At 47.2% G+C, this 26889-nt stretch overlaps 1 long non-coding RNA gene across 1 annotated transcript; it reads right to left on the bottom strand.

Moving 5' to 3' along the window:
- Positions 1-23599: 23599 nt before the first annotated feature.
- LOC131485872 (uncharacterized) lies at positions 23600-26807 on the bottom strand. The gene is made up of 2 exons (XR_009249047.1): positions 26050-26807; positions 23600-25678 (listed from the first exon to the last, which is right to left on the bottom strand). It is a non-coding gene; the product is annotated as an uncharacterized LOC131485872 (long non-coding RNA).
- Positions 26808-26889: the final 82 nt, after the last annotated feature.

The raw sequence follows: 26889 nt of genomic DNA, 5'->3' as shown, positions 1-26889 counted from the left end.
CATACTGATACATATGTTTAATGCAGTTGCTATTAAAATCCTAACAGGAGGGGTGCCTGGGTGGCCCAGTCAGTTAAGCGACCACCTCCGGCTCAGGTCATAATCTCTCAGTTCATGAGTTCAAGCCCCTGTGTCAGGTTCTGGGCTGACAGCTCAGAGCCTGGAGCGGATTCTGTGTCTCCCTCTCTCTCTGTCTCTCCCCTGCTTTTGCTTGGTATGTGTGTCTCTCTCTCAAAAATAAATAAACATTTTTTTAATTAAAAAATCCTAACAGGTTTTTTTTGTAGATATGGGCAAGATTATTCTAAAGTATATATGGAAAGAGAAAGGAATGAGAAGAGCTAAAACAATTTTGAAAAAGAATAATAAAATGGAAAGCTGTCTACTGACAATTTATGATAAAGCTAGGATAATCAAGACTGTGTGATATCAGTGAACAGATAGACGCGTAGATCAATGGAACAAAATGGAGAACCCAGAAACAGACCCATACAAATATCCCCAATTGATTTTTTATAAACGTGGAAAAGCAATGAAGGAAGAGGAGACTTTTGACCAATTAGACATCTATAGATGAAGAAATGAACCTCGACTTCCAAAGGAGGAGAGTATGGGCTTTAGATTCAGGCAAACCTGACTTTTAATTCTAGTTTTGTTCCTTACCACTGAGTGATTATGACACATTAAACCTCACTAAACCTCGAACCCAAGCCTGGAGCTCATCAACGACATCTTACGGATACTGAAAAAATAGCAGGTGAATGAATGGGCTCCATTTAATTTACTGGGGGGTGTTCCCGGAATGGCCAGAAGAGGGCTCTAATCGCACACAAAAGACCATAACTTCCTGAAAGCTTGTCTGCCTTGCAAATCCCACCTTGGCATTTCAGGCACCCATTTTCATAAACCCACATTAATGCACAGTGCTGGGGAAACATTTTTCACAGCTATGTGTGTCACTATGTTTCTTTCAAAGAATCAAATCGATAATTGTAATTACACCTCCTTTTCCTTGCTTACTTTAGTTATTTTCATACAGGAATAGGCATGCATATTCCACGGGAACAATATTGCCCCCAAGGGGGTGAAAATTGGTTCTTGGGTCCAACCCAAAATCTTAGATATTGTAATGGTTTGTGGCCTTCAAAGGACCCTAGTACATACACAGATATAAGTATATCTATGGTATTAAAATTTCATGGGGAAGGGGACAATTAGGGGAAAAAATATCTAAAAGGGCTTTTCGGGGCAGAGGGGAGCTGTAACTTAAAAAATAAAGGTTGAGAAACACTGCAATAAGGAAAGATGAATCAAGAGAACGCCCCATCATTGGCCCACATCTGAAGTTAGGACAATCCAGGGGCTCCTGGGTGGCTGTTGGTTGAGCATACAACTCTTGATTTCAGCTCAGGTCTCATGGTTCATGGGTTCAAGCCCTATGTCTGGCTCAGCACTGGCAGCCCAAAGCCTGCTTGGAATTCTCCCTCTCTCCTTTTCTCTCTCCCTCTCCCTCTCTCTCTCTCTCTCTCTCCCTCTCTCTCTCTCTCCCTCTGCCCCTCCCTGCTTGCTCGCTCTCTCTCTGTCTCTGATTACACTTTTTTAAAAAATTGAAGTTAGGGCAGTCCTTTCTCCTAGAACTTGGGGTAGGCCATAATCCTGTCCAACATCAAGAGCTCCTAACTAAAGATCTTATTATTCAGAATGCACTCCTCCAGGGAAAATTTAAATTCCATTATAATCCATTATAATCATTCCCGAAAGTTTCTCCTGTACCACCCTACTCCCCCCCCTTCAGGTCCAGTCCATGCCGAAACAACCATCGGTCTGCTTTGTGTTGCACACTCTTTTTTTGCTTCTTTCACTCAGCGTAATTGTTTTGAGATTCCTCCATGTTGTTGGGTATATTTTTTTACATTTTTTAAATGTTTTTTTTACTTTTGAGAGAGAGAGACAGAGACAGAGCGTGAGTGGGGAAGGGGCAGAGAGAGGGGGGGAGACACAGAATCCGAAACAGGCTCTGCATTGTCAGCACAGAGCCCGACGCCGGTTCAGACTCACGAACCATGAGATCATGACCTGAGCCGAAGTCGGACACTTGACTTCCTGAGCCACCCAAGCGCCCCGAGTATATTCATAGTACATTTCTTTTTACTGCTGAGTACTATTCCATTGCGATGCTGTATCACAATTTGTTCATTCGCTCACTTGTTCATGGATGTTTGGTTTGTGTCCGGTTCAAGGCTGTCATGAATGAAGGTGTGCGTATTCACATCCAAGTCTTTGTGTAGGTCATGGGTTTTCATTGCTCTTGAGTAAATACCTAGGAGAGTGCTACTGGCCTGTATGACAGGCGTGCCTTTAACTTGGCAACAAAGGGACCAATTAAAGTCTCTCTGCCCAGGCTATGGGACCCCTTTGCCACTCCTCTGGGAGAAGCCACCTTGTATAATTCAAAAGGAGTCTTTCCTGGGAAGCTTCACGTGATCCCTGATAGCCACACCCTCGGAGAGCAGCAAGTTGACTACTGCTTTCACTACAGCAAGGTGATTTTCTGGAACCTCCCTCCAGAGGAGAGAAAACACACCTACACCCACATCATCACTGGTGTGGCAGAGTACATCTGCTACAGCGCAAAAATGTGGGGCGCCCGGGTGGCTCAGTCGGGTAAGCGGCCAGTTCTCGGTTTCCACTCAGGTCACGATCTCACGGTTTGTGGGTTCAAGGCCCGCGTTGGGCTCCGTGCTGACAGCACAGAACTAGCTTGGGATTCTCTCTCTCTCTCCTCTCTCTCTGCCCCTCCCCTGCCTCAAAACAAGTAAAACTAAACTGGGAAAAATGGTGGAAAACATAGAAAAATGCAAAGATTAAAAGGCTTGCAATACCACCAGTGAGAGGTAAGAATGGCCCACAGTCCACTAAACGTGGACTGGTCTCGTCTTTTTCCTAAACATAGTGTACATAGAAATGTATGACCCTGTGTCTCTTCTCCACTGAGATAGATCTTTCACAACTTAACTCTCCTGACCAGGTAGTTAATCACCCCTTTAAAAAACCACCATCCCTCACTCAGTTTCCAGACCTGAGCCAGTGTTGGGATCCCAAACACATGGACTGAAGCAAAGACTGGATCCCTAGAAGGACCCTGTAAAACCATGACAGCTAACAACATGCCGGGGAAAGGGGGAATATGCAAGCATTTAAAAAAAACCGTCACCACAGGGTCTGCACTGGCATTTATGCCCAGGAACCCATGCGAGATTAGTGTAGAAATGAATATACTTTATTCCTGCTGTTTTAATTCAGCCTTACTATTTATTTTTCTATGTTATTTCTCTCCTTTTTCATGTGTTTGCTGGCTCGATAACATGGCCATTGATTATCTTTTTTTCTCTTAGATTTTAGTGTTCGATACTTTTCCATTCCGACAGCAGTTACCTTCCCCTTTTCACATTTAGAGTAAAATACATAATCGCAATTATATAATCTTCCATTATATGAAAAAATACCATCTATTTCCCACTTATAATACTTTTATATCTCCATGCTCCCAACCCCCGTAGAGATTTCAATGCTTTTATTCTATAACATTAACAACTCAGGCAACAACGGATGTTGGTGAGGATTTGGAGAAAGAGGACCCTATTGGCACCGCTGGTGGGAATGCAGAGTGGTGCAGCCACTCTGGAAAGCAGTATGGAGGTTCCTCAAAAAACTAAAAATAGAACTACCCTACGACCCAGCAATTGCACGACTAGGCATTTATCCAAGGGATACAGGTGTGCTGTTTCGAAGGGACACATGCACCCCATGTTTATAGCAGCACTATCGACAATAGCCAAAGTATGGAAAGAGCCCAAATGTCCATCGATGGATGAATGGATAAAGAAAATGTGGTATATGTATATGATGGAGTATTACTCAACAATCAAAAAGAATGAAATCTTGCCATTTGCAGCTACATGGATGGAACTGGAGGGTATTAGGCTAAGTGAAATTAGTCAGCGAAAGACAAAAATCATATGACTTCACTCATATGAGGACTTTAAGAGACAAACCAGATGAACATAAGGGAAGGGAAACAAAAATAATATAAAAACAGGGAGGAGGACAAACCAGAAGAGACTCTTAAATATGGAGAACAAACTGAGGGTTACTGGAGGGGTTGTGGGAGGGGGGATGGGCTGAATGGGTCAGGGGCACTAAGGAATCTACTCCTGAAATCATTGTTACACTATATGCTACCTAATTTGGATGTAAATTTTAAAAAAGAAAATTAAAGAAAATAAAAGCAAAAGGATATTATGAAATAATAAATACACTAAAAAATTCAAAAAAAATAAATGCTTTTATTCTCCATCTGCCCCTCCCCCAAACATGGGGGGGGGCGGTTTACGGGGGGGGGGGGAGGTCCTCCAGGTACTATTATTAATCTTTCATTTTCTCTCAAAACCCTGCAGATTATTGTTTGCTTTCAGTGTTGCAGGAAAGAAGTCCAATGCCTGCCTCATTGGTTTTCTTTGTAAGTTGCTTATTTTCCCTTTCTGGAAGCTGGGAGGCTTTTTTTTTTAATTTTTAATGTTTATTTACTTTTTTAGAGAGAGACAGACAGTGCATGAGCAGGGGAGGGGCAGAGAGAGAGGAAGACACAGAATCCAAAGCAGGCTCCAGGCTCTGAGCTGTCAGCACCGAGCCCGACGCGAGGCTCGAACCTGAGGTGAAGTCAGACGCTAAACCGACTGAGCCACCCAGGCGCCCCTGGAAGCTGGAAAGTTTTGTATTTATATTTGGCCTTCAGTCGGCTTTTCGGGACATGCCTAAAGGTGAGCTTTATTTTTTTTTTTTCTAAGTTCTGTTTGGAATTCAAATCTTCAGATCAAGTATTTATTGGAAAACTTTCAAGGAAAATTCCCTCCTTTATGCTCTTTAATTATTGCCTTTAATTTTTGCTTTATGCTCTTTAATTATTGCTCGTTAATTATTTTCCATTTCCTCCATTTTATGAATTTCCATTATACCGATAATAATGATTCCAGTATCTGAGTATTTGGTTGCCTGCGTTGTCCCCTCAACCCTCTTCCGTTTCACCTGACGATTGCCATCTCTTTGAATCTTCGATTTGTGTGCTGTCTTATTTCTCCATTGATATTTATTCCATGTCAGGCTCCAACAGTGACCGTCCCTCCTCAGACTCCTCTCCCGAGGTGTTTAGTCTGGACGTGAGAGTGTCTTTCTGCCCAGAAGGTGCGTTATGTCAGTGAGTGTACTGCCCTGTGTTTGTACCTCTTTGGGTGTTGCTTTCGTCATTGATTTCTGTTCAGGGGGCCTTCTCTCTCCTCCAGGAGGTCTGTGCCTGCTGTTCTCTGTGATGTTCTAGTTCATTCTCTTGCTCACTTCTAGGTCCCCATCTGGTATGTTGGTATTTTCCTTTGCTGGCTCATCGGGGCACATGGTCAGCTGCTGGGGATCTTCGGCAGGATCAGTCCCTCGAGTTGTGGATGGCCCAGTGGTTTTGGCCCTTCTGATCACTGGCCTCCAGATGGCAAGCCATGGTTCCCAGAAGGACTTCCTCTGCTCTCCAGTCTCCTTATTTTCCTGGGGAAGAGGGAATTCAACACATTTTTTACACCCTCACAGCTTTGTTTGTTTGTTTGTTTGTTTGTTTGTTTGTTTTTTAAGTAGGCTCCATGCCCAACATGGGGCTTGAACTCACAACCCTGAGATCAAGAGACTGGGCCAGCCAGTCACCCCTCCCCCACGGCCTCTTAAGTGCCCCAGAGCAGTGATCCCAAAGCACCCTTGTGTGGGCCAGTGCAGCCTCTCCCTCAGGATACACTTGGACTTCTATAGATCAAATGTTCCCAGATTTCACCAGTTTCCTTCTGACCGTGACTCCTGGGCCCTGTGCTTCTGGTCCCCAGGCCCTCACTGGACCCGGAAGCGGAAAGTTTCTCTGCCAGCTCTCTTCCTCTGGACTGGAGAGGAAAGCAAGGTCTTGTGTCCACCCTAAGCCTCACAGGCTTCTTGCCTCAAAGAATGTTCTGTAGCTAGTTTTAAGCTGAAGGATGATGGCAGCAAGGATGTATTCAAGAACCATCTCCCTGGAATGCCTAGAGGAAAATTCACTACATTCCAAAATACTACAGGCCATTTCACAGACCACAGTGCAATAAAACCAGAAATCATTAACCAAAAAAACCCCAAAAAACTTCACCAACAAAACCCTAATAGACTCAAATATCAAACTTCACTCTTTTTAACTGTCTACTGGGTTAAAGAAAAAATCAAGACAGAAATTATAAATCACTTCTAATGAATGACAATGGGAGCGGAAAATATAAACCTCCGTGAGATGTGACCAAAGGAGAATTCGAAGGAAGACATACAGATTCATAGAACGGTATTAGAAAAACAAACAAAAGATTAAAATTAATGCAGAGCCCCCAGGGGTAGTCGGTGCACTGCGTATGCAAGTCTAATTTTGCTTCCACTGAGATGCCTATTAAAAATAGAGTCGAGGGATTTTATTTCCACCTTTATATTTTGTAGAATTTCAAATCCCCCAGAAGAGCAGAACACTACAACGAACATCTCTGGATGCACCCCTGGTTACGATTTTGCCACATTAGCTTGCCATCTCTCTCTGTCTCTCTTATTATACGTGGATGCACATTTTTTTTTTCTGATTCATCGACAATAATTACCAAGATTATGACCCCTCCCTCTTCCACACGCATCCCAGGAGAAGAGAGAAAATGTCCTCTTGTCATAGCTGGCCTTCTTGGGAAAAGGATTCTGGAGCAGGGATTCGCATGCGGAGCGCTCTGGGGCTGGACGTCCGCGAGAGGGAAGGAAGGTCTGGGCGGAGTGAGGACGTGGGGTGTCACATAGATTCAACAAAAGCATGTGCAAGCCCCTCGAGGAGCTTCGAAGCTTCTTCAGAGTTAGTCCTGAGTTGCCGTGAGAGGAGCTGGGTCCTTCTATACTGCCCTGTCAACCAGTGATTGGACACGGGCTGCCCTGGGAAAGGGCATGACCTTGGATGAGGCAGTTCTCTTCAGCCCGGGGATCGCCCTGAAGAGTGCCAGCGACTGAAGACTGTGCTTCCAGCAGCTGTGGGAGTAAGTCCTTCCCTCCTGTGGCCAAGTGCCACTTCATTTCGGTTCCAGGAGCTCCTCCTCCAGGATGCCAAGGGGCGTCTTTCCTGGAGGACACTGACAAGGGGAAGGTTAAAGGGGCAAAGTACAACCCCGGCCAATGCAGCTGGGCTCAGGGCCGCACTGATGCTCTTGCTCTGTCCATGTGTTCAGGATCCAGAAACTGGCGTTGATCTGCAAAGAAAAAAGGCCAGTGTAGCAACATTCATACCAGACAAGTTGAAGATTAAAATTCCCCGAGGCGCCTAGGGGTGCCTGGGTGGCTCAGTCGGTTAAGCGTCCGACTTCGGCTCGGGTCATGATCTCGCGGTCTGTGAGTTCGAGCCCCGCGTCGGGCTCTGTGCTGACAGCTCCGAGCCTGGAGCCTGCTTCTGATTCTGTGTCTCCCTCTCTGTCTCCTCCTCCTCTGCTCATGCTCTCTCTCTCTCTCCTTCAAAAATAAATAAAAACATTTTTTTAAATTCATTAAATAAATAAGTTTAAATAAAATAAGTCAATAAATTTCCCAGGGCACCTGGGTGACCCAGTCGGTTGAGCGTCCGAATTCAGGTCAGGTCATGATCTCGTGGTTCGTGGGTTCGAGCCCTGCATCGGGCTAGAGGCTGACAGCTTGGAGCCTGGAGCCTGCTTGGGATTCTGTGTCTCCCTCTCTCTCTGCCCCTCCCCAGCTCATTCTCTCTGTCTCTCTCTCTCTCTCTCTCAAAAACAAATAAACGTTGAAAAACATCAAATTAAAAAATAAAGTGCAGACTCTGATTCAGTAGTTCTGGGGCGGGGCCCGGGATTCTGCATTTCTAACAAGCTCCCAGGTGATGCCGAGGCTGCTAATCCCATCCCCCACACACATAATTTAAGTACACCCTCACCCAAAGCAATTAGCCTGGTAGAATGGCGGGGTGGCCTGTGCAAGGTCAGTTAAGGCACCAGCTCAGCTACCACACCCGTCGGGGGTGGGACGCTGTCCTCCGGGATATGGCGTAGGCACTGAGCCAATGGCCGATGTATGGCGGGCGTGGTGTCCCCAGGAACAAACGAGTAGGGAGGGAGGCTTCGCCTCCCATCACCTCCTGGCAATGTTGGCGTCTTCATGCAAAAAAACGGAGTAGGAAGCGAAGAATGAAATGACTCTGCTGGCGGGGCTGGTCCACCTGCCGCACGAGGAACTAAACCAACAGCTACCCGGTGGGACTGCGCCTATGCCTGGCGCCCAGGGCATCACGGGGCATCTCTTGGGGCTTCCAGGACATTCCAGGTGATTGTAACAACCGCAGTTAGACAAAGGCAAGGCGAGGGAGGAAGGGCTGGGTCACCCCAGCAGGCCAGTAGCACCTGCCAGTTGAAGTGATGGCCACGGGGCAGGAAAATCTGGAACGGGTGGCAGAGGAGGAAGAGGACGACTATAGATTACCACCCTGGAATGAGCTACCACCGCAGACACCGGACGTTGGCTTGCGAACCCTCTTCAAGACTGTTTAGGAGCTGCCACAGGCTTCCCCCTTGAAGGACTGGCTGAAGGCATCTTATTCTTACTGGTGCAAGGGCCGGAATGTGCCAGACTCGGTTTATGCACCACCACGGATCTCCGGCCTTCTCCCTGCAACCACCCTGCACACTCACCTCACCCCTCAGCCGCTCGCCTTGATTCCCAGCTGGAGGGGCTCTACGGGGAACGGCGGGCGATTGCCTGGTCCTTAAGCCTGATGGCTGCCTCTGCCATTGATGACGCTACAGGTCAAGGAGCCCCACGGCAGTGCTGACCGAAAGGGAGAGACAGACCACGACGTGAACTGTTTGGATTGGTCCCAGGGGCTCCCGGTGCGGGGATAGGAAGGAGCCGGTGGACAAATTCTGCTCACCTTCTCCTCCAGCGGGGTGTTCCAAGTCGGAGTAGTTCACGCAACTAGCTATGCTTGTTACAAAACTCTCAGCAATGCCCCGGCTCACCCTGGCTCTCCTCCTCCCTGACTCACTTTCTCCCTCAGCCTGGTTTCCTCCAGGAAGTGTTACCACGTAAACTTTTGCCGAGGGCTCTGCGTTCTGGGGAGCCCAGGCTGAGACAGTGTGGTCCTTGAGAAATAGACAACAAGAAAACAAACTGAAAAAAAAAAAAATTAAGAAGAGAGAATTCATGAAGACAGAAGATGCTATTTTAGGAATCGTGGAGGGGTGGGGGGATCAAAATGGCTTTCTTTGAGGAAAACAATCCCAGTATATCAGCAGTCAAGTTTCCGTGTTGTCAGGGATACAAGCCGATTCTGATGATTAAGCAGCAAGCAAGTTTGTTAAAGAGATAATGAGCAGCTCACGCTATTGTTATGAGGGCTGAAAAGCCAGACTCAAGGTCAAGTAATGCCCCCAACTGTTCTGTATGATGATGAAAACTGCCATTCTTGTCACCGCCCCTCCCCCATGCCAGGACCTTGACCTTGGAACCACTGCGGGCACTACCTCCTGCAAAGCCCATTGCCTATGCCACCTGGGCCTACCGAAAAGACAATTCCATGCAGAACTTGAACCCTCCCTCCCGCCCCCCTTAGCTAGCGCACTTAGTCATCCCACAAAGGCCCAGTACCTACCTACATCCTAACGATGAGGGAGGCTGGGAACTTGAGTTCCGATCCAAGCCTGGAGGGACAGGACTCCCGATTGTGAATCTCTCCAGATCTAAGACCGCTGTTCCAAAGATGGTGGGAAAATGGATGTCTACCAGAAGCAATAAAATGGATACACCCCTCGTGAGGCAGATCAGAAATAAGTAAAACAGACAAAAACATGTTTAAGAAATAGTTCTGGAGGGGCCCCTGGCTGGCTCAGTGAGTAGAGCATCCCACTCGGGGTTGTGAGTTCAAGCCCCACGTTGGGCATGGAGCCTACTTTTAAAAAAAGAGAAAGAGAGTCCTGGCAAACCGATTATGTGGAATAGTGCTGTCCGATAGAAATATAATAGAAGCTGTGTAGGTAATTAATTTTTTTCTAGCAGCCACATGAAAAAGAGTTAAAAAAGAATATGTGAAGTTAGGGGCGCCTGTGTGGCTCAGTTGGTTAAGCACCTATTCGCTTCGGCTCAGGTCACGATCTCAGGGTTCATGAGTTTGAGCCCCTCATCAGGCTCCCTGCTGACAGTGCAGAGTCTGCTTGGGATTCTCTCTCTGCCTCTCTCTCTCTCTCTCTCTCTTTCTCAAAATAAACAAATACACTTTAAAGAAAAAAAGCATATTTAAGAAATATGTGAAATTAATTTTAACACTTAATCCAACATACAATCAATATAAAAGTTAGTAATGAGACATTTTACATTCTTCTTTTTTCACACTAACACTTGGAAATTGGTGTATATTTTAAATTTACCCTTCATTTCAGTTGGACTGGTCATATTTCAAGTGCCCAAAAGGTTCATGTGGCTCGTGGCTGTATTAGATAGTAGAGATAAAATCAGAACTCTATTTCACACATCATTTAAAGAAAAGCAAATTCCAAGTGAACTAAGGATGTAAATCTAAAAAATAAAATGATTAAAATCTTAGAAGAAAACGTCCAATGCTATACCTAGCTAGCATCTGTGAGATCTTTCTATCCATCTGCAATGCAGGTGGCTGCTAAGGGGTTCCTGTCTATATCCACAAGGAGCTTTGGCAAATCAGTATCAGAATGAAAATGGTCAGAAGTTCTCACAGAACAAACCCAAATGGTGAATAAACCTAAGAAGATATTCAGCTTCCCTGGGAGTCAGGAAAATACACATTCAATAATGAGACGTTGCTTTACTCACATCAGACTAGCAAATCCTACTGGAGGCTGGGAAGGGACCCTCCTCACCACATCACAGTGGCTATGACCTGTTGGAGAGCAGTCTGGCAACATCTATCAAAATAAAACAACTCCCCATATTCTTTGACCAGCAATCCCATGCCTGGGAATCCACGCCAGGGAAATAAAAGCACCAGAATATACGGAGAGGACGGACGTTCCCATCCACAGTGACCATGAGTATAGGCAGAGGAATGGCTGAATAAAGTGTGATACATTTGTATCATGGCAGGTTACGCAACCACTAGAAAAGAATCTCTTGACTCAAGGGAATTACTATCTTCCACCTCTGCAAGATGCAGAGACATGCATGACCTGTGGTTCCGTTTCTGTAAGCGATCGGGAGAGAAATCTACGTAGACATGTATATTAGACATGTATATTTACATCTGATTTCATGAGCATGAAGAGAGGGTTAGAAGGATATAATCGCCCTGCTAGCAAGGTTACCTGGGAGGAGGAGGAGAAGCAGGTGGTACAGATAAAAACACGGGAAGGCAGGAAAGAAAAATATGAGAACAGAGAAAAGGCGCAGGGGGCGATGGCGGGGGGGGGGAGGTTAAAAGGAAAAAAACTATCATTTCAAGGAAGGACAATTTCTGTGAAGTTATCATGTGTGTTTGAAAAGGGCAAACGTATCTCCACATAAATGTGTTGGATAAAGCTCGTGAACATGGCATTCAAATCTCCCATGTGATTTACTTACTGTTTCGACTGCTTGTTCTGCAGATTTCTAACCGTTTCCCACTGAGCTGTGGATTGGTGGTTTCTCCTCGGGATTCTATCAGTGTTAGTATTTGACATTTCAATCCTATGTCACTAGACGCACACAAGCACAAGGGCTAAACTTATTGGTAGATTGAATATTTATCAATATATATTTCAGTCTAGGGACGCCTGGGTGGCTCAGTCGGCTGGGCGACTGACTTCGGCTCAGGTCACGCTCTCAACGGTTTGTGAGTTCGAGCCCCGTGTCGGGCTCTGTGCTGACAGCTCGGAGCCTGGAGCCTGCTTCGCATTCTGTGTCTCCCTGTCTCTCTGCCCCTAACCCACTCATGCTCTCTATCTCAGAAATAAATAAACATTTTTTATTTAAATATATATATATATATATATATATATATATATATATATATATAGGTCTTTTCAAATAACACGGATCATTGTTGTGTGAAATCCATTTTGCCTAATGCTGTTGTTGTCCACTTGCTTTCCTCTCCCCGGCTTCCCTGGGACAACTTTTCCCACTCAGTATTTCCAGTCTTTCTGTGCTACCCTGCTTTTGCTGTCTCTAATAAAACAGCATACGGTTTGACTTTTTTTTTTTATTCTAGAGTATCTGTCCTCTCACAGTGAATTTAATATATTATTGATGGATTTGTATGTTTCTACCAATTTATTTACCTGGTGTTTTCTACTATATATGCTGTGTTCATGTTTCTTTTTCGTCTCTGCTTTTCAGTTAGTTGATAGCATTTATTTGCTGCCAATTACCCTTTCTTCTAATGACTTAGAAAGTATAGGGGCACCTGGCTGGTTCAGTTGGTACAGCATTGGTTCTTGATCTCAGGGTCGTGAGTTCAAGCCCAACGTTGGGTGTGGAGATTACTTAAATAAATAAACTTTAGGGGCACTTGGATGGCTCAGTTGGTTAAGCACATGACTCTTGATTTGGGCTCAGGTCATGATCTCACAGTTGGTGGGTTCAAGCCCCATATTGGGCTCTGTGCTGACATCTTAGAGCCTGCTTGGGATGCTCTCTCTCTCTCTGCCCCTCCCCCACACTCATCTCTCTCTCTCTCTCTCTCTCTCTCTCTCTCTCTCTCTCTCTTTCTCTCTCTCAAAATAAATAAACATTAAAAATATGATAATAATTGGGGCGCCTGGGTGACTCAGTCGGTTAAGCGTACAACTTCAGCTCAGGTCATGATCTCACGGTTCGTGGGTTCGAGCCGCGCGACGGGCTCTGTGCTGATAACTCAGAGCCTGGAGCCTCTTCAGATTCTGTGTCTCCTTCTCTCTCTGCCCCCTCCCCCACTCACGCTCTATCTCTCTCTGCCTCTCAAAAATAAATAAATGTAAAAAAAATTTTTTTAATACAATAGTAAAAAACTTAAGAAAGCATATATTCTGTTCCTATTATCTTTATTTTTGACACGAATCGTTAAGCCTATTAATTAATATCTGTATCTTCCTACCGAATAAAATGAGGATCTTAGCATGCTTTTACTTTTCTCTCCTACCTCCTTCCCAGTCTTCATGCCTCCCCATCCTGGGTTGTCATCTCAGATTTTAGTTAATTGTTGTAAGTAAAGATTTTTAACTCCTACACCGGTGGGTTCTCAAGCAGAGGCCGGTACCACACCCCTTCCCAACATGGGGTGTTTTGTACTGTCACCGTGGCTAAGGAGCAGTTCCACTGGCATTTGATGGATGGTGGTCACAGGGACACCAAGGACACTGTCGGGAGCGTGTGGATCAGGCTTATGCGATGAAGAATCGTTCCACCCCAAATGCCAACAGGACCCTGCGGAGGAATGCTGTGACTATGAGTTGTAAACATTTTTCGTCCATCGGTGTCTTAAAATGGTCGGTGATGCCCCCACTTTTGCCTGATAGATTAGCTGAGTAAACACTCCTCAACGCTCCTAAACTCACACGTATTCCACCAGAGAACTTTGAAGACATCATTGGGCTGTTGTCTTGCTCACAAAGTTGCAAAGGAGGAAGACTAAGGTCAACCTTATCCTCATTCCCTTCTGGATAATTTGTTTCACTCCGGAAACATTCAGCGTTTCCTTTTCATCCTTAGGGTCCTGAGATTTCAGGAAGGTGTACTTAGATGTAAGTCTTTCCATATTCTTCCTGTAAATATTCACTAGATCCTTTCGACATAAGAGCTCATGTGTCTCTTAAGTTCTAAGAAGTCTTGAATTATTACGTTGCTTCAGGGACTTTCCTTCTTCTGTTTCCTTCTCTTATTCTGTAACTCACATGAAGCAGACAATGCGACATTTGCAATACCCTTCACGCCTCCATGCTTGTTCCCACTTTCCATCTGTTTATTCCTTGGCACTGCATTCTGGGAGAATGCCTTTGCTCAGCCTTCTGGTTCACTACTTCACTCTCTAAATCCATTTTGCTCTTCAATCCATCTATCAAGATTTTATCCTTAAAAGAATTATTATTTTTAGCGACATCTGGGTGGCTCAGTTGGATGAGCATCCGACTCTTGATTTTGGCTCAGGTCATGATCCCAGGGTCATGGGATTGAGCCCCATGTCAGGCTGCATGCCCAGCATGGAGCCTACTTAAGATTCTCTCTCACAGCGCCTGGATGGCTCAGTCCATTAGGTGTCCAACTCTTGATTTCGGCTCAGGTCATGATCTCACGGTTCATGAGTTCAAGCCCCACATCAGGCTCTGTGCTGACAGTGCAGAGCCTGCTTGGGATTCTCCCTCTCTCTCCCTCTCTCTCTGCCCCTACCCTGCTTGCTCGCTCACTCTCGCTCTCTCTCTCTCAAAAATAAATAAGGTTAAAAAAAAAAAAGATTCCCTCTCTGCCCCTCCCCCACTCTCACTCTCCCTAAAATCAAAATGAATAAAAGAATTATTATTTTTATTTTAAGAAGAATCAAACTTTTTTGATTCATAAAGCTGTTGTTTTTTTTTTGAATACTTTTTTTGGGGGCGCCTGGGTGGCTCAGTCGGTTAAGCGGCCGACTTAGGCTCAGGTCACGATCTCGCGGTCCGTGAGTTCGAGCCCCGCGTCGGGCTCTGTGCTGACAGCTCGGAGCCTGGAGCCTGCTTCGGATTCTGTGTCTCCCTCTCTCTCTGACCCTCCCCCGTTCATGCTGTCTCTCCCTGTCTCAAAAATAAATAAACGTTAAACAAATTTTTTTTGAATACTTTTTTTTTTTTAAAGTAAACCCAACCCCCAACGTGGGGCTTGAACTCATGACCCCACATCAAGAATCACATGCTGTACCGACTAAGCCAGCCAGGCGTCCCTTGTTGTGCACTTTTAAGAAAATTGATACATCAGGCTCTTTCATATTAATGATGCTTATTCTATAATCTGGTTCCATCATCTGTGAAGCAGGAATAATAATTCCTACCACCGAGTTTCATGGTGATTATTAGAATTAACGTAAAACGATGCCTGGCACGTAGTGCATTAAATACCGAGTTGAGGGGCGCCTGGATGGCGCAGTCGGTTAAGCGTCCGACTTCAGCCAGGTCACGATCTCGCAGTCCGTGAGTTCGAGCCCCGCGTCAGGCTCTGGGCTGATGGCTCGGAGCCTGGAGCCTGTTTCCGATGCTGTGTCTCCCTCTCTCTCTGCCCCTCCCCCGTTCATGCTCTGTCTCTCTCTGTCCCAAAAATAAATAAAAAACGTTGAAAAAAAAAATTAAAAAAAAAAATAAATACCGAGTTGATAAATAGACAAATCACAATAATAAACGTAAAATGCCTGGCACATACATAGTAGGTGCTCATTAAATGGAAGTATCTGATCGTTATCCTCACTGATAGTATCTGCTGAGACAATGACATTCAAGATTTCACCCTCTTAGTTTTGACTCTGTCATAGCACCACCGCCCCTCCCACCCCCAGATCCGGGGCATGGACTGCTTCCTCACTTTGCCGAGGCACGAATTTGAACTGTAAGCTGCAAGGCTGGTGAGTGGGAGTGGGAATGTGTCCAGCATCTGTCTCCCAAAATGGCTCTGTGTTTCTGTTTAACGTATGCAGTCAGCAAACCCTCACCACCGCCCTGAAAGGCAGATGTCATTCTCCCCGTTTCACAGGATGAGAAACCTCGAGAAAGTACAAGCAGTGGGCCACGAGGCAGTGGTTTAGGACTCTGTGCTAGGCAGTCAGAGTTCTTACCGACTCAAGAAAGGGACTCTCGGAGCCTCGGCTCATTCTTCTGTAAAATGGGCCTGACGGTCTTTTTTGTCAACTCTGCTGGAATTCTACTCATCACTCGGCCTTCGAGGTCAGTACCAACACAGCGTGGTCACTTCTGAGGATCCGAACCATTCAGGCTGAACACCACCACATTCTCCCGCTTCCTCTGGGCCTCCACTCACCTAAGGCATCGCACTTTGCCGGGGGTCAGCCAGCTGCCCGTGCTTCTGCCCCCCACCAGGCAGGGAGCAACTAGAAAGAAGTACAGAAGGCCACAGTGATGCGATTTCCCCAAATCTTAGAGACCGGGCTGCCCTCTGATGACTACATGAGATAAATCAGAGGCCAGATTGGCGAGATGAGTGGCCATTGACCTAGGGGGCAAGTTAAAGGCCAGCTCCAGCAGTGACGTGTTGCTAGGGCCGTAGGAAACCATCACTCTTTTCCTAGGCGTGTGCAGGCTTTTCAATATTTACACACACACACACACACCCCTTTTGTCTTCCTGCCTCTATCTTTGTATCCACAAGCCATTCTCAACGCAGTCTGATCACAGCGACCCATGGGATCGTCCTTCAAAATTCAAGTCAACTCTCTCCATTACTCCGCCCTCGTGGTGCCTGCGGTTCACGGTCCCTCTCCATGCCTCCTCACAAGATTTTCAGGATCAAGCGATTCCCGACGGAGAAACAAAGGCAGAATGGTCCCATTCCCCAGTGGATTTGGACGCAGGCTGGTAAGAAAATCAGGTTCAACTCCAAGAGGAGGCGTTGAAGGAGAACCCGGCTGGGCTTATGAGGGATCGCCCATGAGATAGCACTGTGTTCATGCTGCATGAAGGTCACGCGCTGCTGTCCTGTTGCTCTGTGGACATCACTACCCCAACAATAGCCAAGGTTTGTAATGTTTATTCATTTGAGAGAGAGAGAGGCAGAGGGAAGGGCAGAGAGAGAGAGGGAGAGAGAGAATCTCAAGCAGGTTCTGCACTGTCAGCGCAGAGCCCGATGTGGGGCTCGATCTCACGCACCGTGAGACAGTGACCTGAACCGAAATCGAGAGTCAGACGCTTAACCCACCGAGTCTCCCAGGTGGCCCCAATAGACGTGTTTTATGGGGAGATGATTTTTCTCGGTTACTATGCTTCTGCAACAGTAGGTTGGTTTGGTAATAAATACGTGAGACTTTTTGTTTGAAAAAACATCAAATCAGACAGTGCTATTCCCCTGCTTACAAGCCTCTAATACGTTCCCACTGCACGTAGAACAAAACCTAGAGTCTTCACAGCAGAGATGACAGGCCTGCATTAGCTGGCTTCTTCCTACCCTCCTCTTCCCTTATCTTTGATGATCCAACCACCCAGTCCAAGTCAAGATCTTCCCTACAGACGAATTCTCGGGCAGGAAGGCCTTCCCACAGCATATATGAGCCTCTCCACACAGTTTCCTCCCAGGCCAGAGCTCCAAGGCCAGGGCCTCTGGCAAGAGTGGGCCCTTCGTTTCTTCTATGATGGCTGCCTCAGTTTCTCAACAAACGGGCAGCTGCTCTGGACAAACCAGATCAGGTCAGTAAAACTTAGGAAAGAGTCTACCGGAGCCAAGGAAATACCGACCGGGAATGGGGCCCCCACCCCTCCTGGGGCTCTGAGCTCTAGGAGTGGGCTTACAGTCGGAGGCGGAGGGGTGAAGGCAAGGGACAGTGTGGCAGAGGGAATCTGGTCAACAAGGCTACCCCACTCTTACACACACACACACACACACACACACACACAGTGGTTGGCCTTTAATCACAACCCCATTGACTGAATGCCTACCGTGAGCTAGAAGCTGGAACTTAACTTATTTTAACTCATGCGACTCCCTCACCAGCCTCATGAGTCAGTTTCTAACACCATCGCTGTTTTACACATGAAGATAAGGACTCTCAGAGAGGTCGGGCCAGTTGCCTCAGGACCCACAGTAAGGACGGCACTATTCAGCCAGCATAGTCATACCTGTTGTCCGAGTATTGAAATTCTTCCATATTCGTTGGTACACAGGAGCTGCCTCACCCCCCTGAGTGTTTTCCCAGCAGCAGCCGAGTGGCCAGCAGCCCTGACCTCTCCCTCCACCCCTAACCTCTTCACCTCTCTACATTCCAGTAACTTTTCAGTCCGGGACACAGGAGGTGGGGGGGGAGGGGGCAGAGAAATTCCCCGAGGACTCTTCTCCAGGAGCTGTCTGTTCAGATCTGTCAGTCCTGAACTCATTCCTCAATGGCTGCTAAGTAGCGTACATTTATCGTTCAGGATTCTCTGCTTCTGCTGTAACCAAGATGCTGGGGAAGCAGATCCAAGGAGCCACGCTTATCCCTGGCTGGGGGCTTATCTCCCATCCAGACAGATGGAGTGTTGGGGTCCAGAAGGAGCAGACTTACCACTAAATCCTAGTATGTCGGCCATTTTCTAAGAAATTATTGAGCCATTGCTGTGTGTCTGCTCTGCGTAAGGTTCATTTTTTTTAACCAGGAGAAAACTAACTTAATAGTGTAAGTACAGGGAATCCACACAGACTTGGAAATTCTAAGGACATTCAGGCAACATGATACTTATGTGAGCTAAGGAGAGGGGTAGGGGCCTGAGGGTACTAAGGGCAGAAAGGCCTTTAGCAGGAAGGTGAATGGAGATGTTTGGAAAACACGCGGTGCCCTATTATGCAGAGAAGTTCCTTAGACGAATAGAAGCTCTGTTAATAGCTCTTTCCCGGTAAAGCAGGCAGTTGCTGGAGAGGTAAAGAGCTTTCTCTGAATCTGCTAGGTTCCGATTGCTTTTAACTCAAAATAATGTCCCTGCCAAAGTGGCCCATCTTGGGGCAGCCTGCCCTTGGCCCCTACAGTTCCCTCCTCTAAAACTTCCTTGAAATTCCATGCATTAAAAATTGATCTTGTAAATCGTTCTGTCTCACGGAACCAGTCTTGGTCCTGACAAATCGGTCAGTTCAGTTAAACTCATTTCAGGAGGTGGCGAAGCAGATGCGTTTTCAAAGTTGGGCTCATGGTTCAAGAAATCAGACATTAGACAAGAGGCGTTTCTACCGAAAGACAAGAAAAACGATGGTTAATGATTAGGTCGGAACAGAAGTCAGTTTGGGGGTTCTGAGGATAGCCAGGGAACCTTTCTAGAGGTCAACTTGAAGCATCTTCAGAGAGAGTGAGAGGCGGCTGCAGCGTTCTGAGAGATTTTCCTGGTTTGTGGTTCAAATGTGTCTGGCACACACAGCCACAGCCCTGAAGATCGTCTCTATATGAGCTGCTGTGGTGATTTCCCTGAAGTTTACACGAGGTCCTTTATATCTAGTTTGCAAGGCTTGGGGGGGAAGGGCAGTTTTTGTTCTCAAATGAATCCACTCTTCTGGCTGTTTGTCACATTTCCCAAGGATCTCTCAGCGGTCCAGGGCCAATGGTGTCTGATGAGGTTTCAGAGTGGTGGTGGGGGTCCGGAGCCAACAGCCAACAAAGAACTCTTGAGACATCTTGGATGCAAAAAGGTGACTTTATTAAAGCATGGGGACAGGACCCGTGGGCAGGAAGAACTGCACTGGGGTGGTGAGGAGTGACTGGTTTTATACTATGGAGTAAAGGCAAGAGGAAGGTTTCCAAAAGGACTTTCTTATGTTAAAGAGGACTCAAAGGACACGGGTGGCCTAGCTACCGCCAAGGGAAGGTTGTTTTTCCCTCTAGCAAGGTATTAACATTAAGACAGCAGGGGTCCTGGAGAAGTGTTAGACTCTGTATTTGCCTCAAGTGTTTGTCAGTGGGCTGCAGGTTATAAAGAAATTTGAGTTTATTTACATTTTCTTCTTGCCTTTGTTCCCCACCCCAGTATGGAGGGGAAGGTGATGTTAGGGCTCCAGGAAGCAGAATCTCTGGGTTTCTGGAGGTTAGGCTAGTGACAAGATTGCCTTTTTCTTGTGATTTACGAAGACGTTTGTGAACCGATGGAGACTCTTGTCCTGCATGACTGTGATCTCTCCATCGGTTAACCATTTGCTTTCTCCTTTTCTTAGCTTTCGGGGAGCCAGGAGTGCCTGGGGAATGTCACAGGAATCCCGCCCAAGGGGAGGAGGGGGGTTGCAGGGTCTCAGCTTGCTGTATGCTCCCCCATCAGTGCCCGCTGAGTTAAAGTATCCTGCTGACTATACCAGCTGTTCGGGAGGAAGAATTTCCTCTGCCCTTCAAAGCCCTTCTGGCTGGACTTAGACTCAAATTAATACGAGGCAGATTAATAGGAGAAAATCAAATTTAATAGTATAAGTACAGGGAATCCAGACATGGAAATTCCTGAGTAAGGCTCTTTACAAGGGGCTTGCCAGGGGGTGCCCCAGACATAAGGAATGGCCAGTTAGTGGTTTCCAGAGCGTGGGCACAAAGCTTAGAGTCTACTTGTTCAAGTCCCAGATTCTCCACTTAATAGCCACATTATAAATGACTTACCCTCTCTGTGCTTCAGGCTTCTGTGGTGAAAAATGGGAGTGAAAACAATAATTTCTACTTCAGAGGATTGGGGTGATGGTTCAATTAGATGTAGTATGTAAAGTCCCAGGAGTAAATAAAATTAATGTAAAATCTATAAAACAGTGCCTGCCCACGACTCTGTTATATTGGTAAGTGGTAGCTATTATTTTTATATACTGGGTGTGCTAGACATTTCTCAAATCTCATTGAATATGCTTCCCAATGACCTCCTGCCCCACCACACACACACACACACACACACACACACACACACGCAGCTTTAGATGTTGAAGATGACTTCCTACGCCAGCAGGGGGCGCTGGCCTCACACAAGCGGCTGGAGCCCTCTCCTGCTGGTGCTGACACCTGACCGCTCGCCCCAGTCTCCAAGACACCCTCTGGTCTCTTCATTTCCACTCACAAAAATACACGATAAGACCCAGTTCCTGGAAGAATGATCTTTGCAAATTAAGTTATCGTTGAGTTATGTGAACCTCCAACCTGCAAGAGCCAAGGCTAGACTGGCTGTCTGCCTCCTGCCCTTTGCTTCCCACTTAAAAATCCAAGTCACCATGAATTTTCGTAATGATACTTTATTCGTCTGCTTCAGTCATTTTTCTTCTCTTCCTATCTGAGGCAGCGAGTTGTCTTAAGGGAGATAGCACAATGTTGCAGAAAAGACTCAGGCCTTGAAATTAGAACGGATTTGAATACTGGCTTCACCACCTCATCAAACAACCCCCGGCAAATATCCCCACCTCTCTGGGACTCAGTTTCCCCCTTTGTAGAATACAGGTAGCAATATACGTACCTCATAAGAATGAGAGGAGCAAGTGAGATAAATCATATAGAGAACTTATGTCATATGTATCCAGGCTTCATAATTACTTGAGACACAGAACAAATTACAGAATGAAATGCCCACATACTATATTGTTCTCAGGGGGGTCGTATAAAGGGAAGGACATGGGCTTTGAAGTCGGACTGACTTAGGTACCAAACGAGCTGTGTGGCCTTAACAAGGTTCTTTGCACCGCTAAATCTCAGTCTTCCTCATCTGTAAAATGGGCACTCGGACACTCCACAGAAAGCTGATAGCTTTGAATGAGATCATATATATGTAACAGTCCCCCACATAAGACACAGACCCACAGTAAATACTGGCTCTCTTTCTTTAAGCAGATAAACATAGGTTTTGACATTTATGAGCCACCATGTCAGAAATCCTTCCAGTATGGTTGCAGGGACTGTATTTCAACAATAGTTTAGACGAAGGGCTATGCTTGGCATATGAGTGTTTAGGAAGATTCAAATATAACAGGAGTCACATTCGTAGAGACCCTCCATTTACCCATGGTTTGTTTTTCTTTGTTTATTCAGTGCTACAATAAAGAAAATACGTGCCACGGATTGTGTGCCAGGTAAGTTCCCGGTGCTGGGGATACAGCTGGGAACAAGGCAGTCACCATTCCTGCTCAGGCAACTTACGACTAAGGCAGAGGTCAGACAACACAAAAGTAGTGATGTTGAGTACCTTGAAGGAAATTAGAGCAGGTTAAGGGAACGGAGTGGGGTTGGTGGGGGGTACATTCAAGAAGATGGGGTGGTCACGGAAGATCTGGCTGAGGAGGTTTTAGAGCAGACCTGGATAAAGTGAAGTAAGCACGTGACGATCAGGGGGAAGAGCACTCCGGGAGAGGGAACAGCGCGTGCAAAGGCACAGAGGCGAGAAGAAACTGTGTGTTTAAGGAACGGGCGAGCAGGCTGTAAGACGGGGAGACTGGCCATAGAGCAAGTCAAAGTAGTTCAGTGCCAGATCATCTGGGGTTTTGTAGACCCCGGGGAAGCCCCCGCCAGTCTAAAGATGAGCCACCTTACAGCTTAGGCGGATGCTGGGGGGCACGACAGGGCACCGATGGTGCAGGGGGGACGACGGGATACCTGCAGACGCAAAATCTGTGAGTGAGAAGAGACGCCATCTGGGGGCACCTGCAGGGTAGCCCTTATGGGGGTCAGAGAAGGTGACTTTACGGTAACAGGACAGGAGGCGGGGCTCTCTGGTGCTGAGGCAGATAGGCCGGTGGATTTGGCAGCGAGAAAATGTGACTTTTCTCCTTATTGGTTCTTTCCTTCTTTTTTTGTTTTGTTAGAGAGGCAAGTATGTCATCAGCTACGAGTGAGGAGCTGACGGCAGAAGAGAGAAGGAAGACACGAGAGAGCCTCTGGGGGAGGGGGACCGGACAGGCCATGGAAATACAGGGCTGTGGGGTTACCCCACAGTGGGGAGGACCCACTTGGGCCACAGAGGGTCTGTACTTCTCTCTGGCCCTGTCAGTTGCTGGGGGGCACAGGTGAGGGACAGGTGGTGAGCTGAGTTTCAGCAGAGTTGGGATTTGCCAGATGAGTCAATGGAGAGAGAAGGGAGCACGGGAGAGGAGCGTGAACACAGGGACTCACTGTAGTGGAGACCAGAGCCCTAAGCTGGGAAGTGAGGCCGCCGAGGGGATGCCAGACTCCCCGAATGTGGACGGCGTGTGGATTAGAGAGCTGGGGTGTTTCGATACCCTCCAGTTTCAGACGTGGTTTCAGAAGAACTGAAAACATTATAGATAATTCACTCACACAATAAATACATATCGAAGGCCTACTACAGTTTTTAAAACTACCTACAATTTGGGGCCCCTGGGGGGGCTCAGTTGGTTAAGGGTGCGACTCTTGATTTCAGCTCAGGTCACGATCTTGCAGTTTGTGGGGTCGAGCCCTGCATCAGGGCTCTGCTTGGGATCCTCTCTCTCCCTCTCTCTCTGCTCTTCCCCTGCTCATGTTCATGCTCTATTTAATTATTTTGAGAGAGAGAGAGAGAGAGAAAGGGACTTAAAAATTAAAAAAAAAAAAACTACCTACAATTTACTGAGCACTTATTATGTCGGGCACTGTGCCAAGTTTTGTTCATTTACTGCATCTCATTTAATTCTCAGGACAGCCCATGAAGGACAGAGCTGTTCTTTTTTTTTTTTTTTTTTAATTTTTTTTTAACGTTTATTTATTTTTGAGACAGAGAGAGACACAGCATGAACGGGGGAGGGGCAGAAAGAGAGGGAGACACAGAATCGGAAGCAAGCTCCAGGCCCTGAGCCATCAGCCCAGAGCCCGACGCGGGGCTCGAACTCGCGGACCACAAGATCGTGACCTGAGCTGAAGTCGGACGCTTAACCGACTGAGCCACCCAGGCGCCCCTTTAATTTTTTTTTAACGTTTTATTTATTTTTGAGACAGGGAGAGACAGAGCATGAACAGGGAAGGGTCAGAGAGAGGGAGACACAGAATCTGAAACAGGCTCCAGGCTCTGAGCTGTCAGCACAGAGCCCGACGCAGGGCTCGAACTCACGGACCGTGAGATCATGACCTGAGCCGAAGTCGGCTGCTTAACCGACCAAGCCACCCAGGCACCCCAAGGACAGTGCTGTTCTTATCCCCACTGTACAAATGAGGAGACCGAGCTCACAGAGATCGAGTAATTTACACAAGAACACCCAGCTGGTAAGTAACAGAGAGCTCTGTCTGGTTACAAGGCACAGGCCTCTTAACGACTATGCTCTACCATGGGCCAGATACTGTGTCGGGTTTATGTAATCATGACATTCAGCTTCAGGTTCTTCTCCTACTTGATCCCATCCTGTAAACAGGCACCTGGCCTCAGCTGCCCAGGGGTAGCAGGGGTGGAGGTGGAGGAATGGGGAATTCTTCCCTCAGTGGGGCCATCAGTCAGGGTGCCTGCCCTCCTTAGCTAAGGGGAGAGAACACGTTACTGAGCTCAGCCAACCGGACTCTGGCACCAGGGACTTTGATTCTTTTTTTTTTTAATGTTTATTTATTTTTGAGAGAGAGAAAGAGAGGGAGGAGGAGGGGCAGAGAGAGAGGGAGAAACAGAATCCAAAGCAGGCTCCGGGCTGACAGCACAGATCTCAACGCGGGGCTCGAACCCACGACCCCGGATCTTGATCTGAGCTGAAGTCGGACACTTAACTGACTGAGCCATCCAGGTGCCCCTCAGAGACTGATTGTGATCAGACAAAGATCTGTTCTAGAAAGGGGCGGGGCGGAGGGGGCGGGGAAGGATGGGGCTAATGCATTTTGCCTACCTCAACACCCACAGCATCTCCAGTCTCTGTCTTTTCCCACCTGGCTCTCGGCTTCCTGTCACGCCTGTGAGTTAGCCACCAGCCTGCCCATAAACTCCTTTTCTGCCGAAGTTAGCCAGATTGGTTCCTGAAACTTGCAATTAAAGAAGCTGCACTGGCATATCAGGAGAAAAGGACGAAGTAGTATAAAGCTAAAACGAGTGACGCATTCCTCGGACAAATGTGGCCCGAACAGGGCCAGAACTAGGGCAAGGCAGGTGAGGCACCAGGGCACAAAATTAAGGAGGTGTCACCCCAGGCTGTGTAAGTGCAGGGCTCGCTCTACTAGATGCCCCTTTCCCCCCACTCCCCAGAAGTTAATGGCCCATGGAGAACAAAGATTAATTCGCTTTCACATCAGAGTATGAAGTGACGAGGAAGTATTCCCCATCAGCGGGTAGCTTTCTGCTCCAAGTGCTCCTTTGGGGACACCGGCACCTTCGGTGTTGTGGTGCTGTCATCCCCCAGCACCTCATCATCATGACAAGGTCAAGGCTGGGTCCAGCTGGCGAGAAGGACAAAGTGCAGGGAGGAGGCAGGCCTACTGAGTAAAGGCCTGGCCTGAAGTTTCACACGCCAATTCCTTAGACAAGAACTTAGCTACCCAGCCGTCCTTCACTGCGAGTGGGGCTGAGCAGTGAAGTTTAGCTGGGCAGCCACATGACTGCAGAAGGCAGGGAGAGGGGTTTGGCAGATAGCTGGCCAGCCACGACAGTCACTGCCCACATGGAGACCATTTCTCTTTAATAATCAAGGGTGCTGAGTGTAAGCCCCCTGGGGGCTGGAGGAGGGAGAGGTATTCAGGGGCTGGAATAAACGGGGAAGGCAGGGAGGAGTAGGAGAATGTTCCTCAGGAGGAGAACTACAGGCGTTACCTTTCCCCAGAGCCCAGGGAAGTAAAGGTAAACACGGCTTGCCACCTTGCAGTGGGGCAGGAAGGAGGTCTGCTACCCACCTTGAACCCTCATGGACTCTCACCATGGACTTGTCATCATCACAAGGTCAAGTAATGGAATCTGACAGTGCAGAGTGGTAGACAGAGGATGGGATTCGGAGTGAGGAAAGCTGGATCCGGCTTCTGGTTCCTGTGTTGACCTTGGGCAAATCCTTAACCATGACAACCTTATATCCATCTCTGTAAAATGATGGAGATGACGTCATCAACAACAGTAACAATAAATAATAACAGTAACAATAAATAATAACAGTATGAATAATAACAAAGTTGTGGTGAGGGATCCCACAAAGCAATGGTCCATAAAAGACTCTGATCTGATATCCAGCAAAGTGACACAGACCAGGGGTGAGCAAACTGTGGCCACAGGTCACCACCTAGAAAAGTTGACTAGTTGTCAGAGACCGTATGGCCCAGTATTTACTATCTGGACCTTTGTGGAAAGTTCCAAGAGGATCTCTGCGGGGACTGTATTGATGTCAGCTCGCACTAAGTTTCCACTTCCCTGAGCACCAGTTGATTCACCAGTAAAATAAAACTAACAAAGTTACCTTCAGGTCCAAGCTGTTTCTGCAATCAAAGGAAACAACTTATGTAAAACTGCTTTGCAGATTGTCAGGTGCCATATAAACGGTAGTCACTAATTTCATGCTTTCTGAGTAGTATCGATTTCACTATTTAGTCTCTGCCGCGCATCTGTGAAACGGACATCAAAATACCTGCTTCTCAGGATTGTTGCAAGGATCTGTGAGACAAGATGGTTAAACCATAAGCTTTAGAATCAAACCAGCACAGTCTGGCGTCTTGCTTGTCCGGTCACTAGCCGCATGATCTCTGGCCCTCTGGCAACCTCAGTTTTCGCATCTGAAAGGAAGGGAGCGACATAATACCTTACATCAGGGTTGTATAAAGGGAGATAGCCCAGCGAGGTCTTGGCTGGGTGCCCGGCCTTGCTCTGATCCGCAGGTACGGTGACAAATGCCACCTCCTACGGGTCCCCACTGATCCTACAGCAGAGCTGTACCCCTCTGCCTCTGCTCAGCGCCCACGGTCAGCCCCGGGTACCGGTATAATTAGCTCCATCTCGGTGGTGAGCAGCCACGGCTTCTCACAGCCTCTGACACGACTGTCACCTCCCACTCAGTTATCTCCACCGTTGAGTGTGCATTACATGCCCGCTGGGCATGGGGCTGAGTGCCACCAGAGGACAGCTCAGCCCTCACAATCTCCGAGTTGTCACAAGGAACCAAAACCTTTTCCTTCACTCTCAGGCTGTGCCAAAAGAAAAGTTTGGGGGAGAAAATGCCACCTCTTGGATCTGCTGAGGAATCGCGTCCCTCCTGACCCCACAGCCAGCGGGGTGGGCGATGAGGGTGGGGAGAAAGGAAGCC

The sequence above is a fragment of the Neofelis nebulosa genome, chromosome 9 (genome assembly GCF_028018385.1).
Source record: "Neofelis nebulosa isolate mNeoNeb1 chromosome 9, mNeoNeb1.pri, whole genome shotgun sequence".
NCBI lineage: Eukaryota > Metazoa > Chordata > Mammalia > Carnivora > Felidae > Neofelis > Neofelis nebulosa.
Note: the sequence above shows the minus strand (reverse complement) of the source record. Positions and strands in the feature narration are given on the sequence as shown.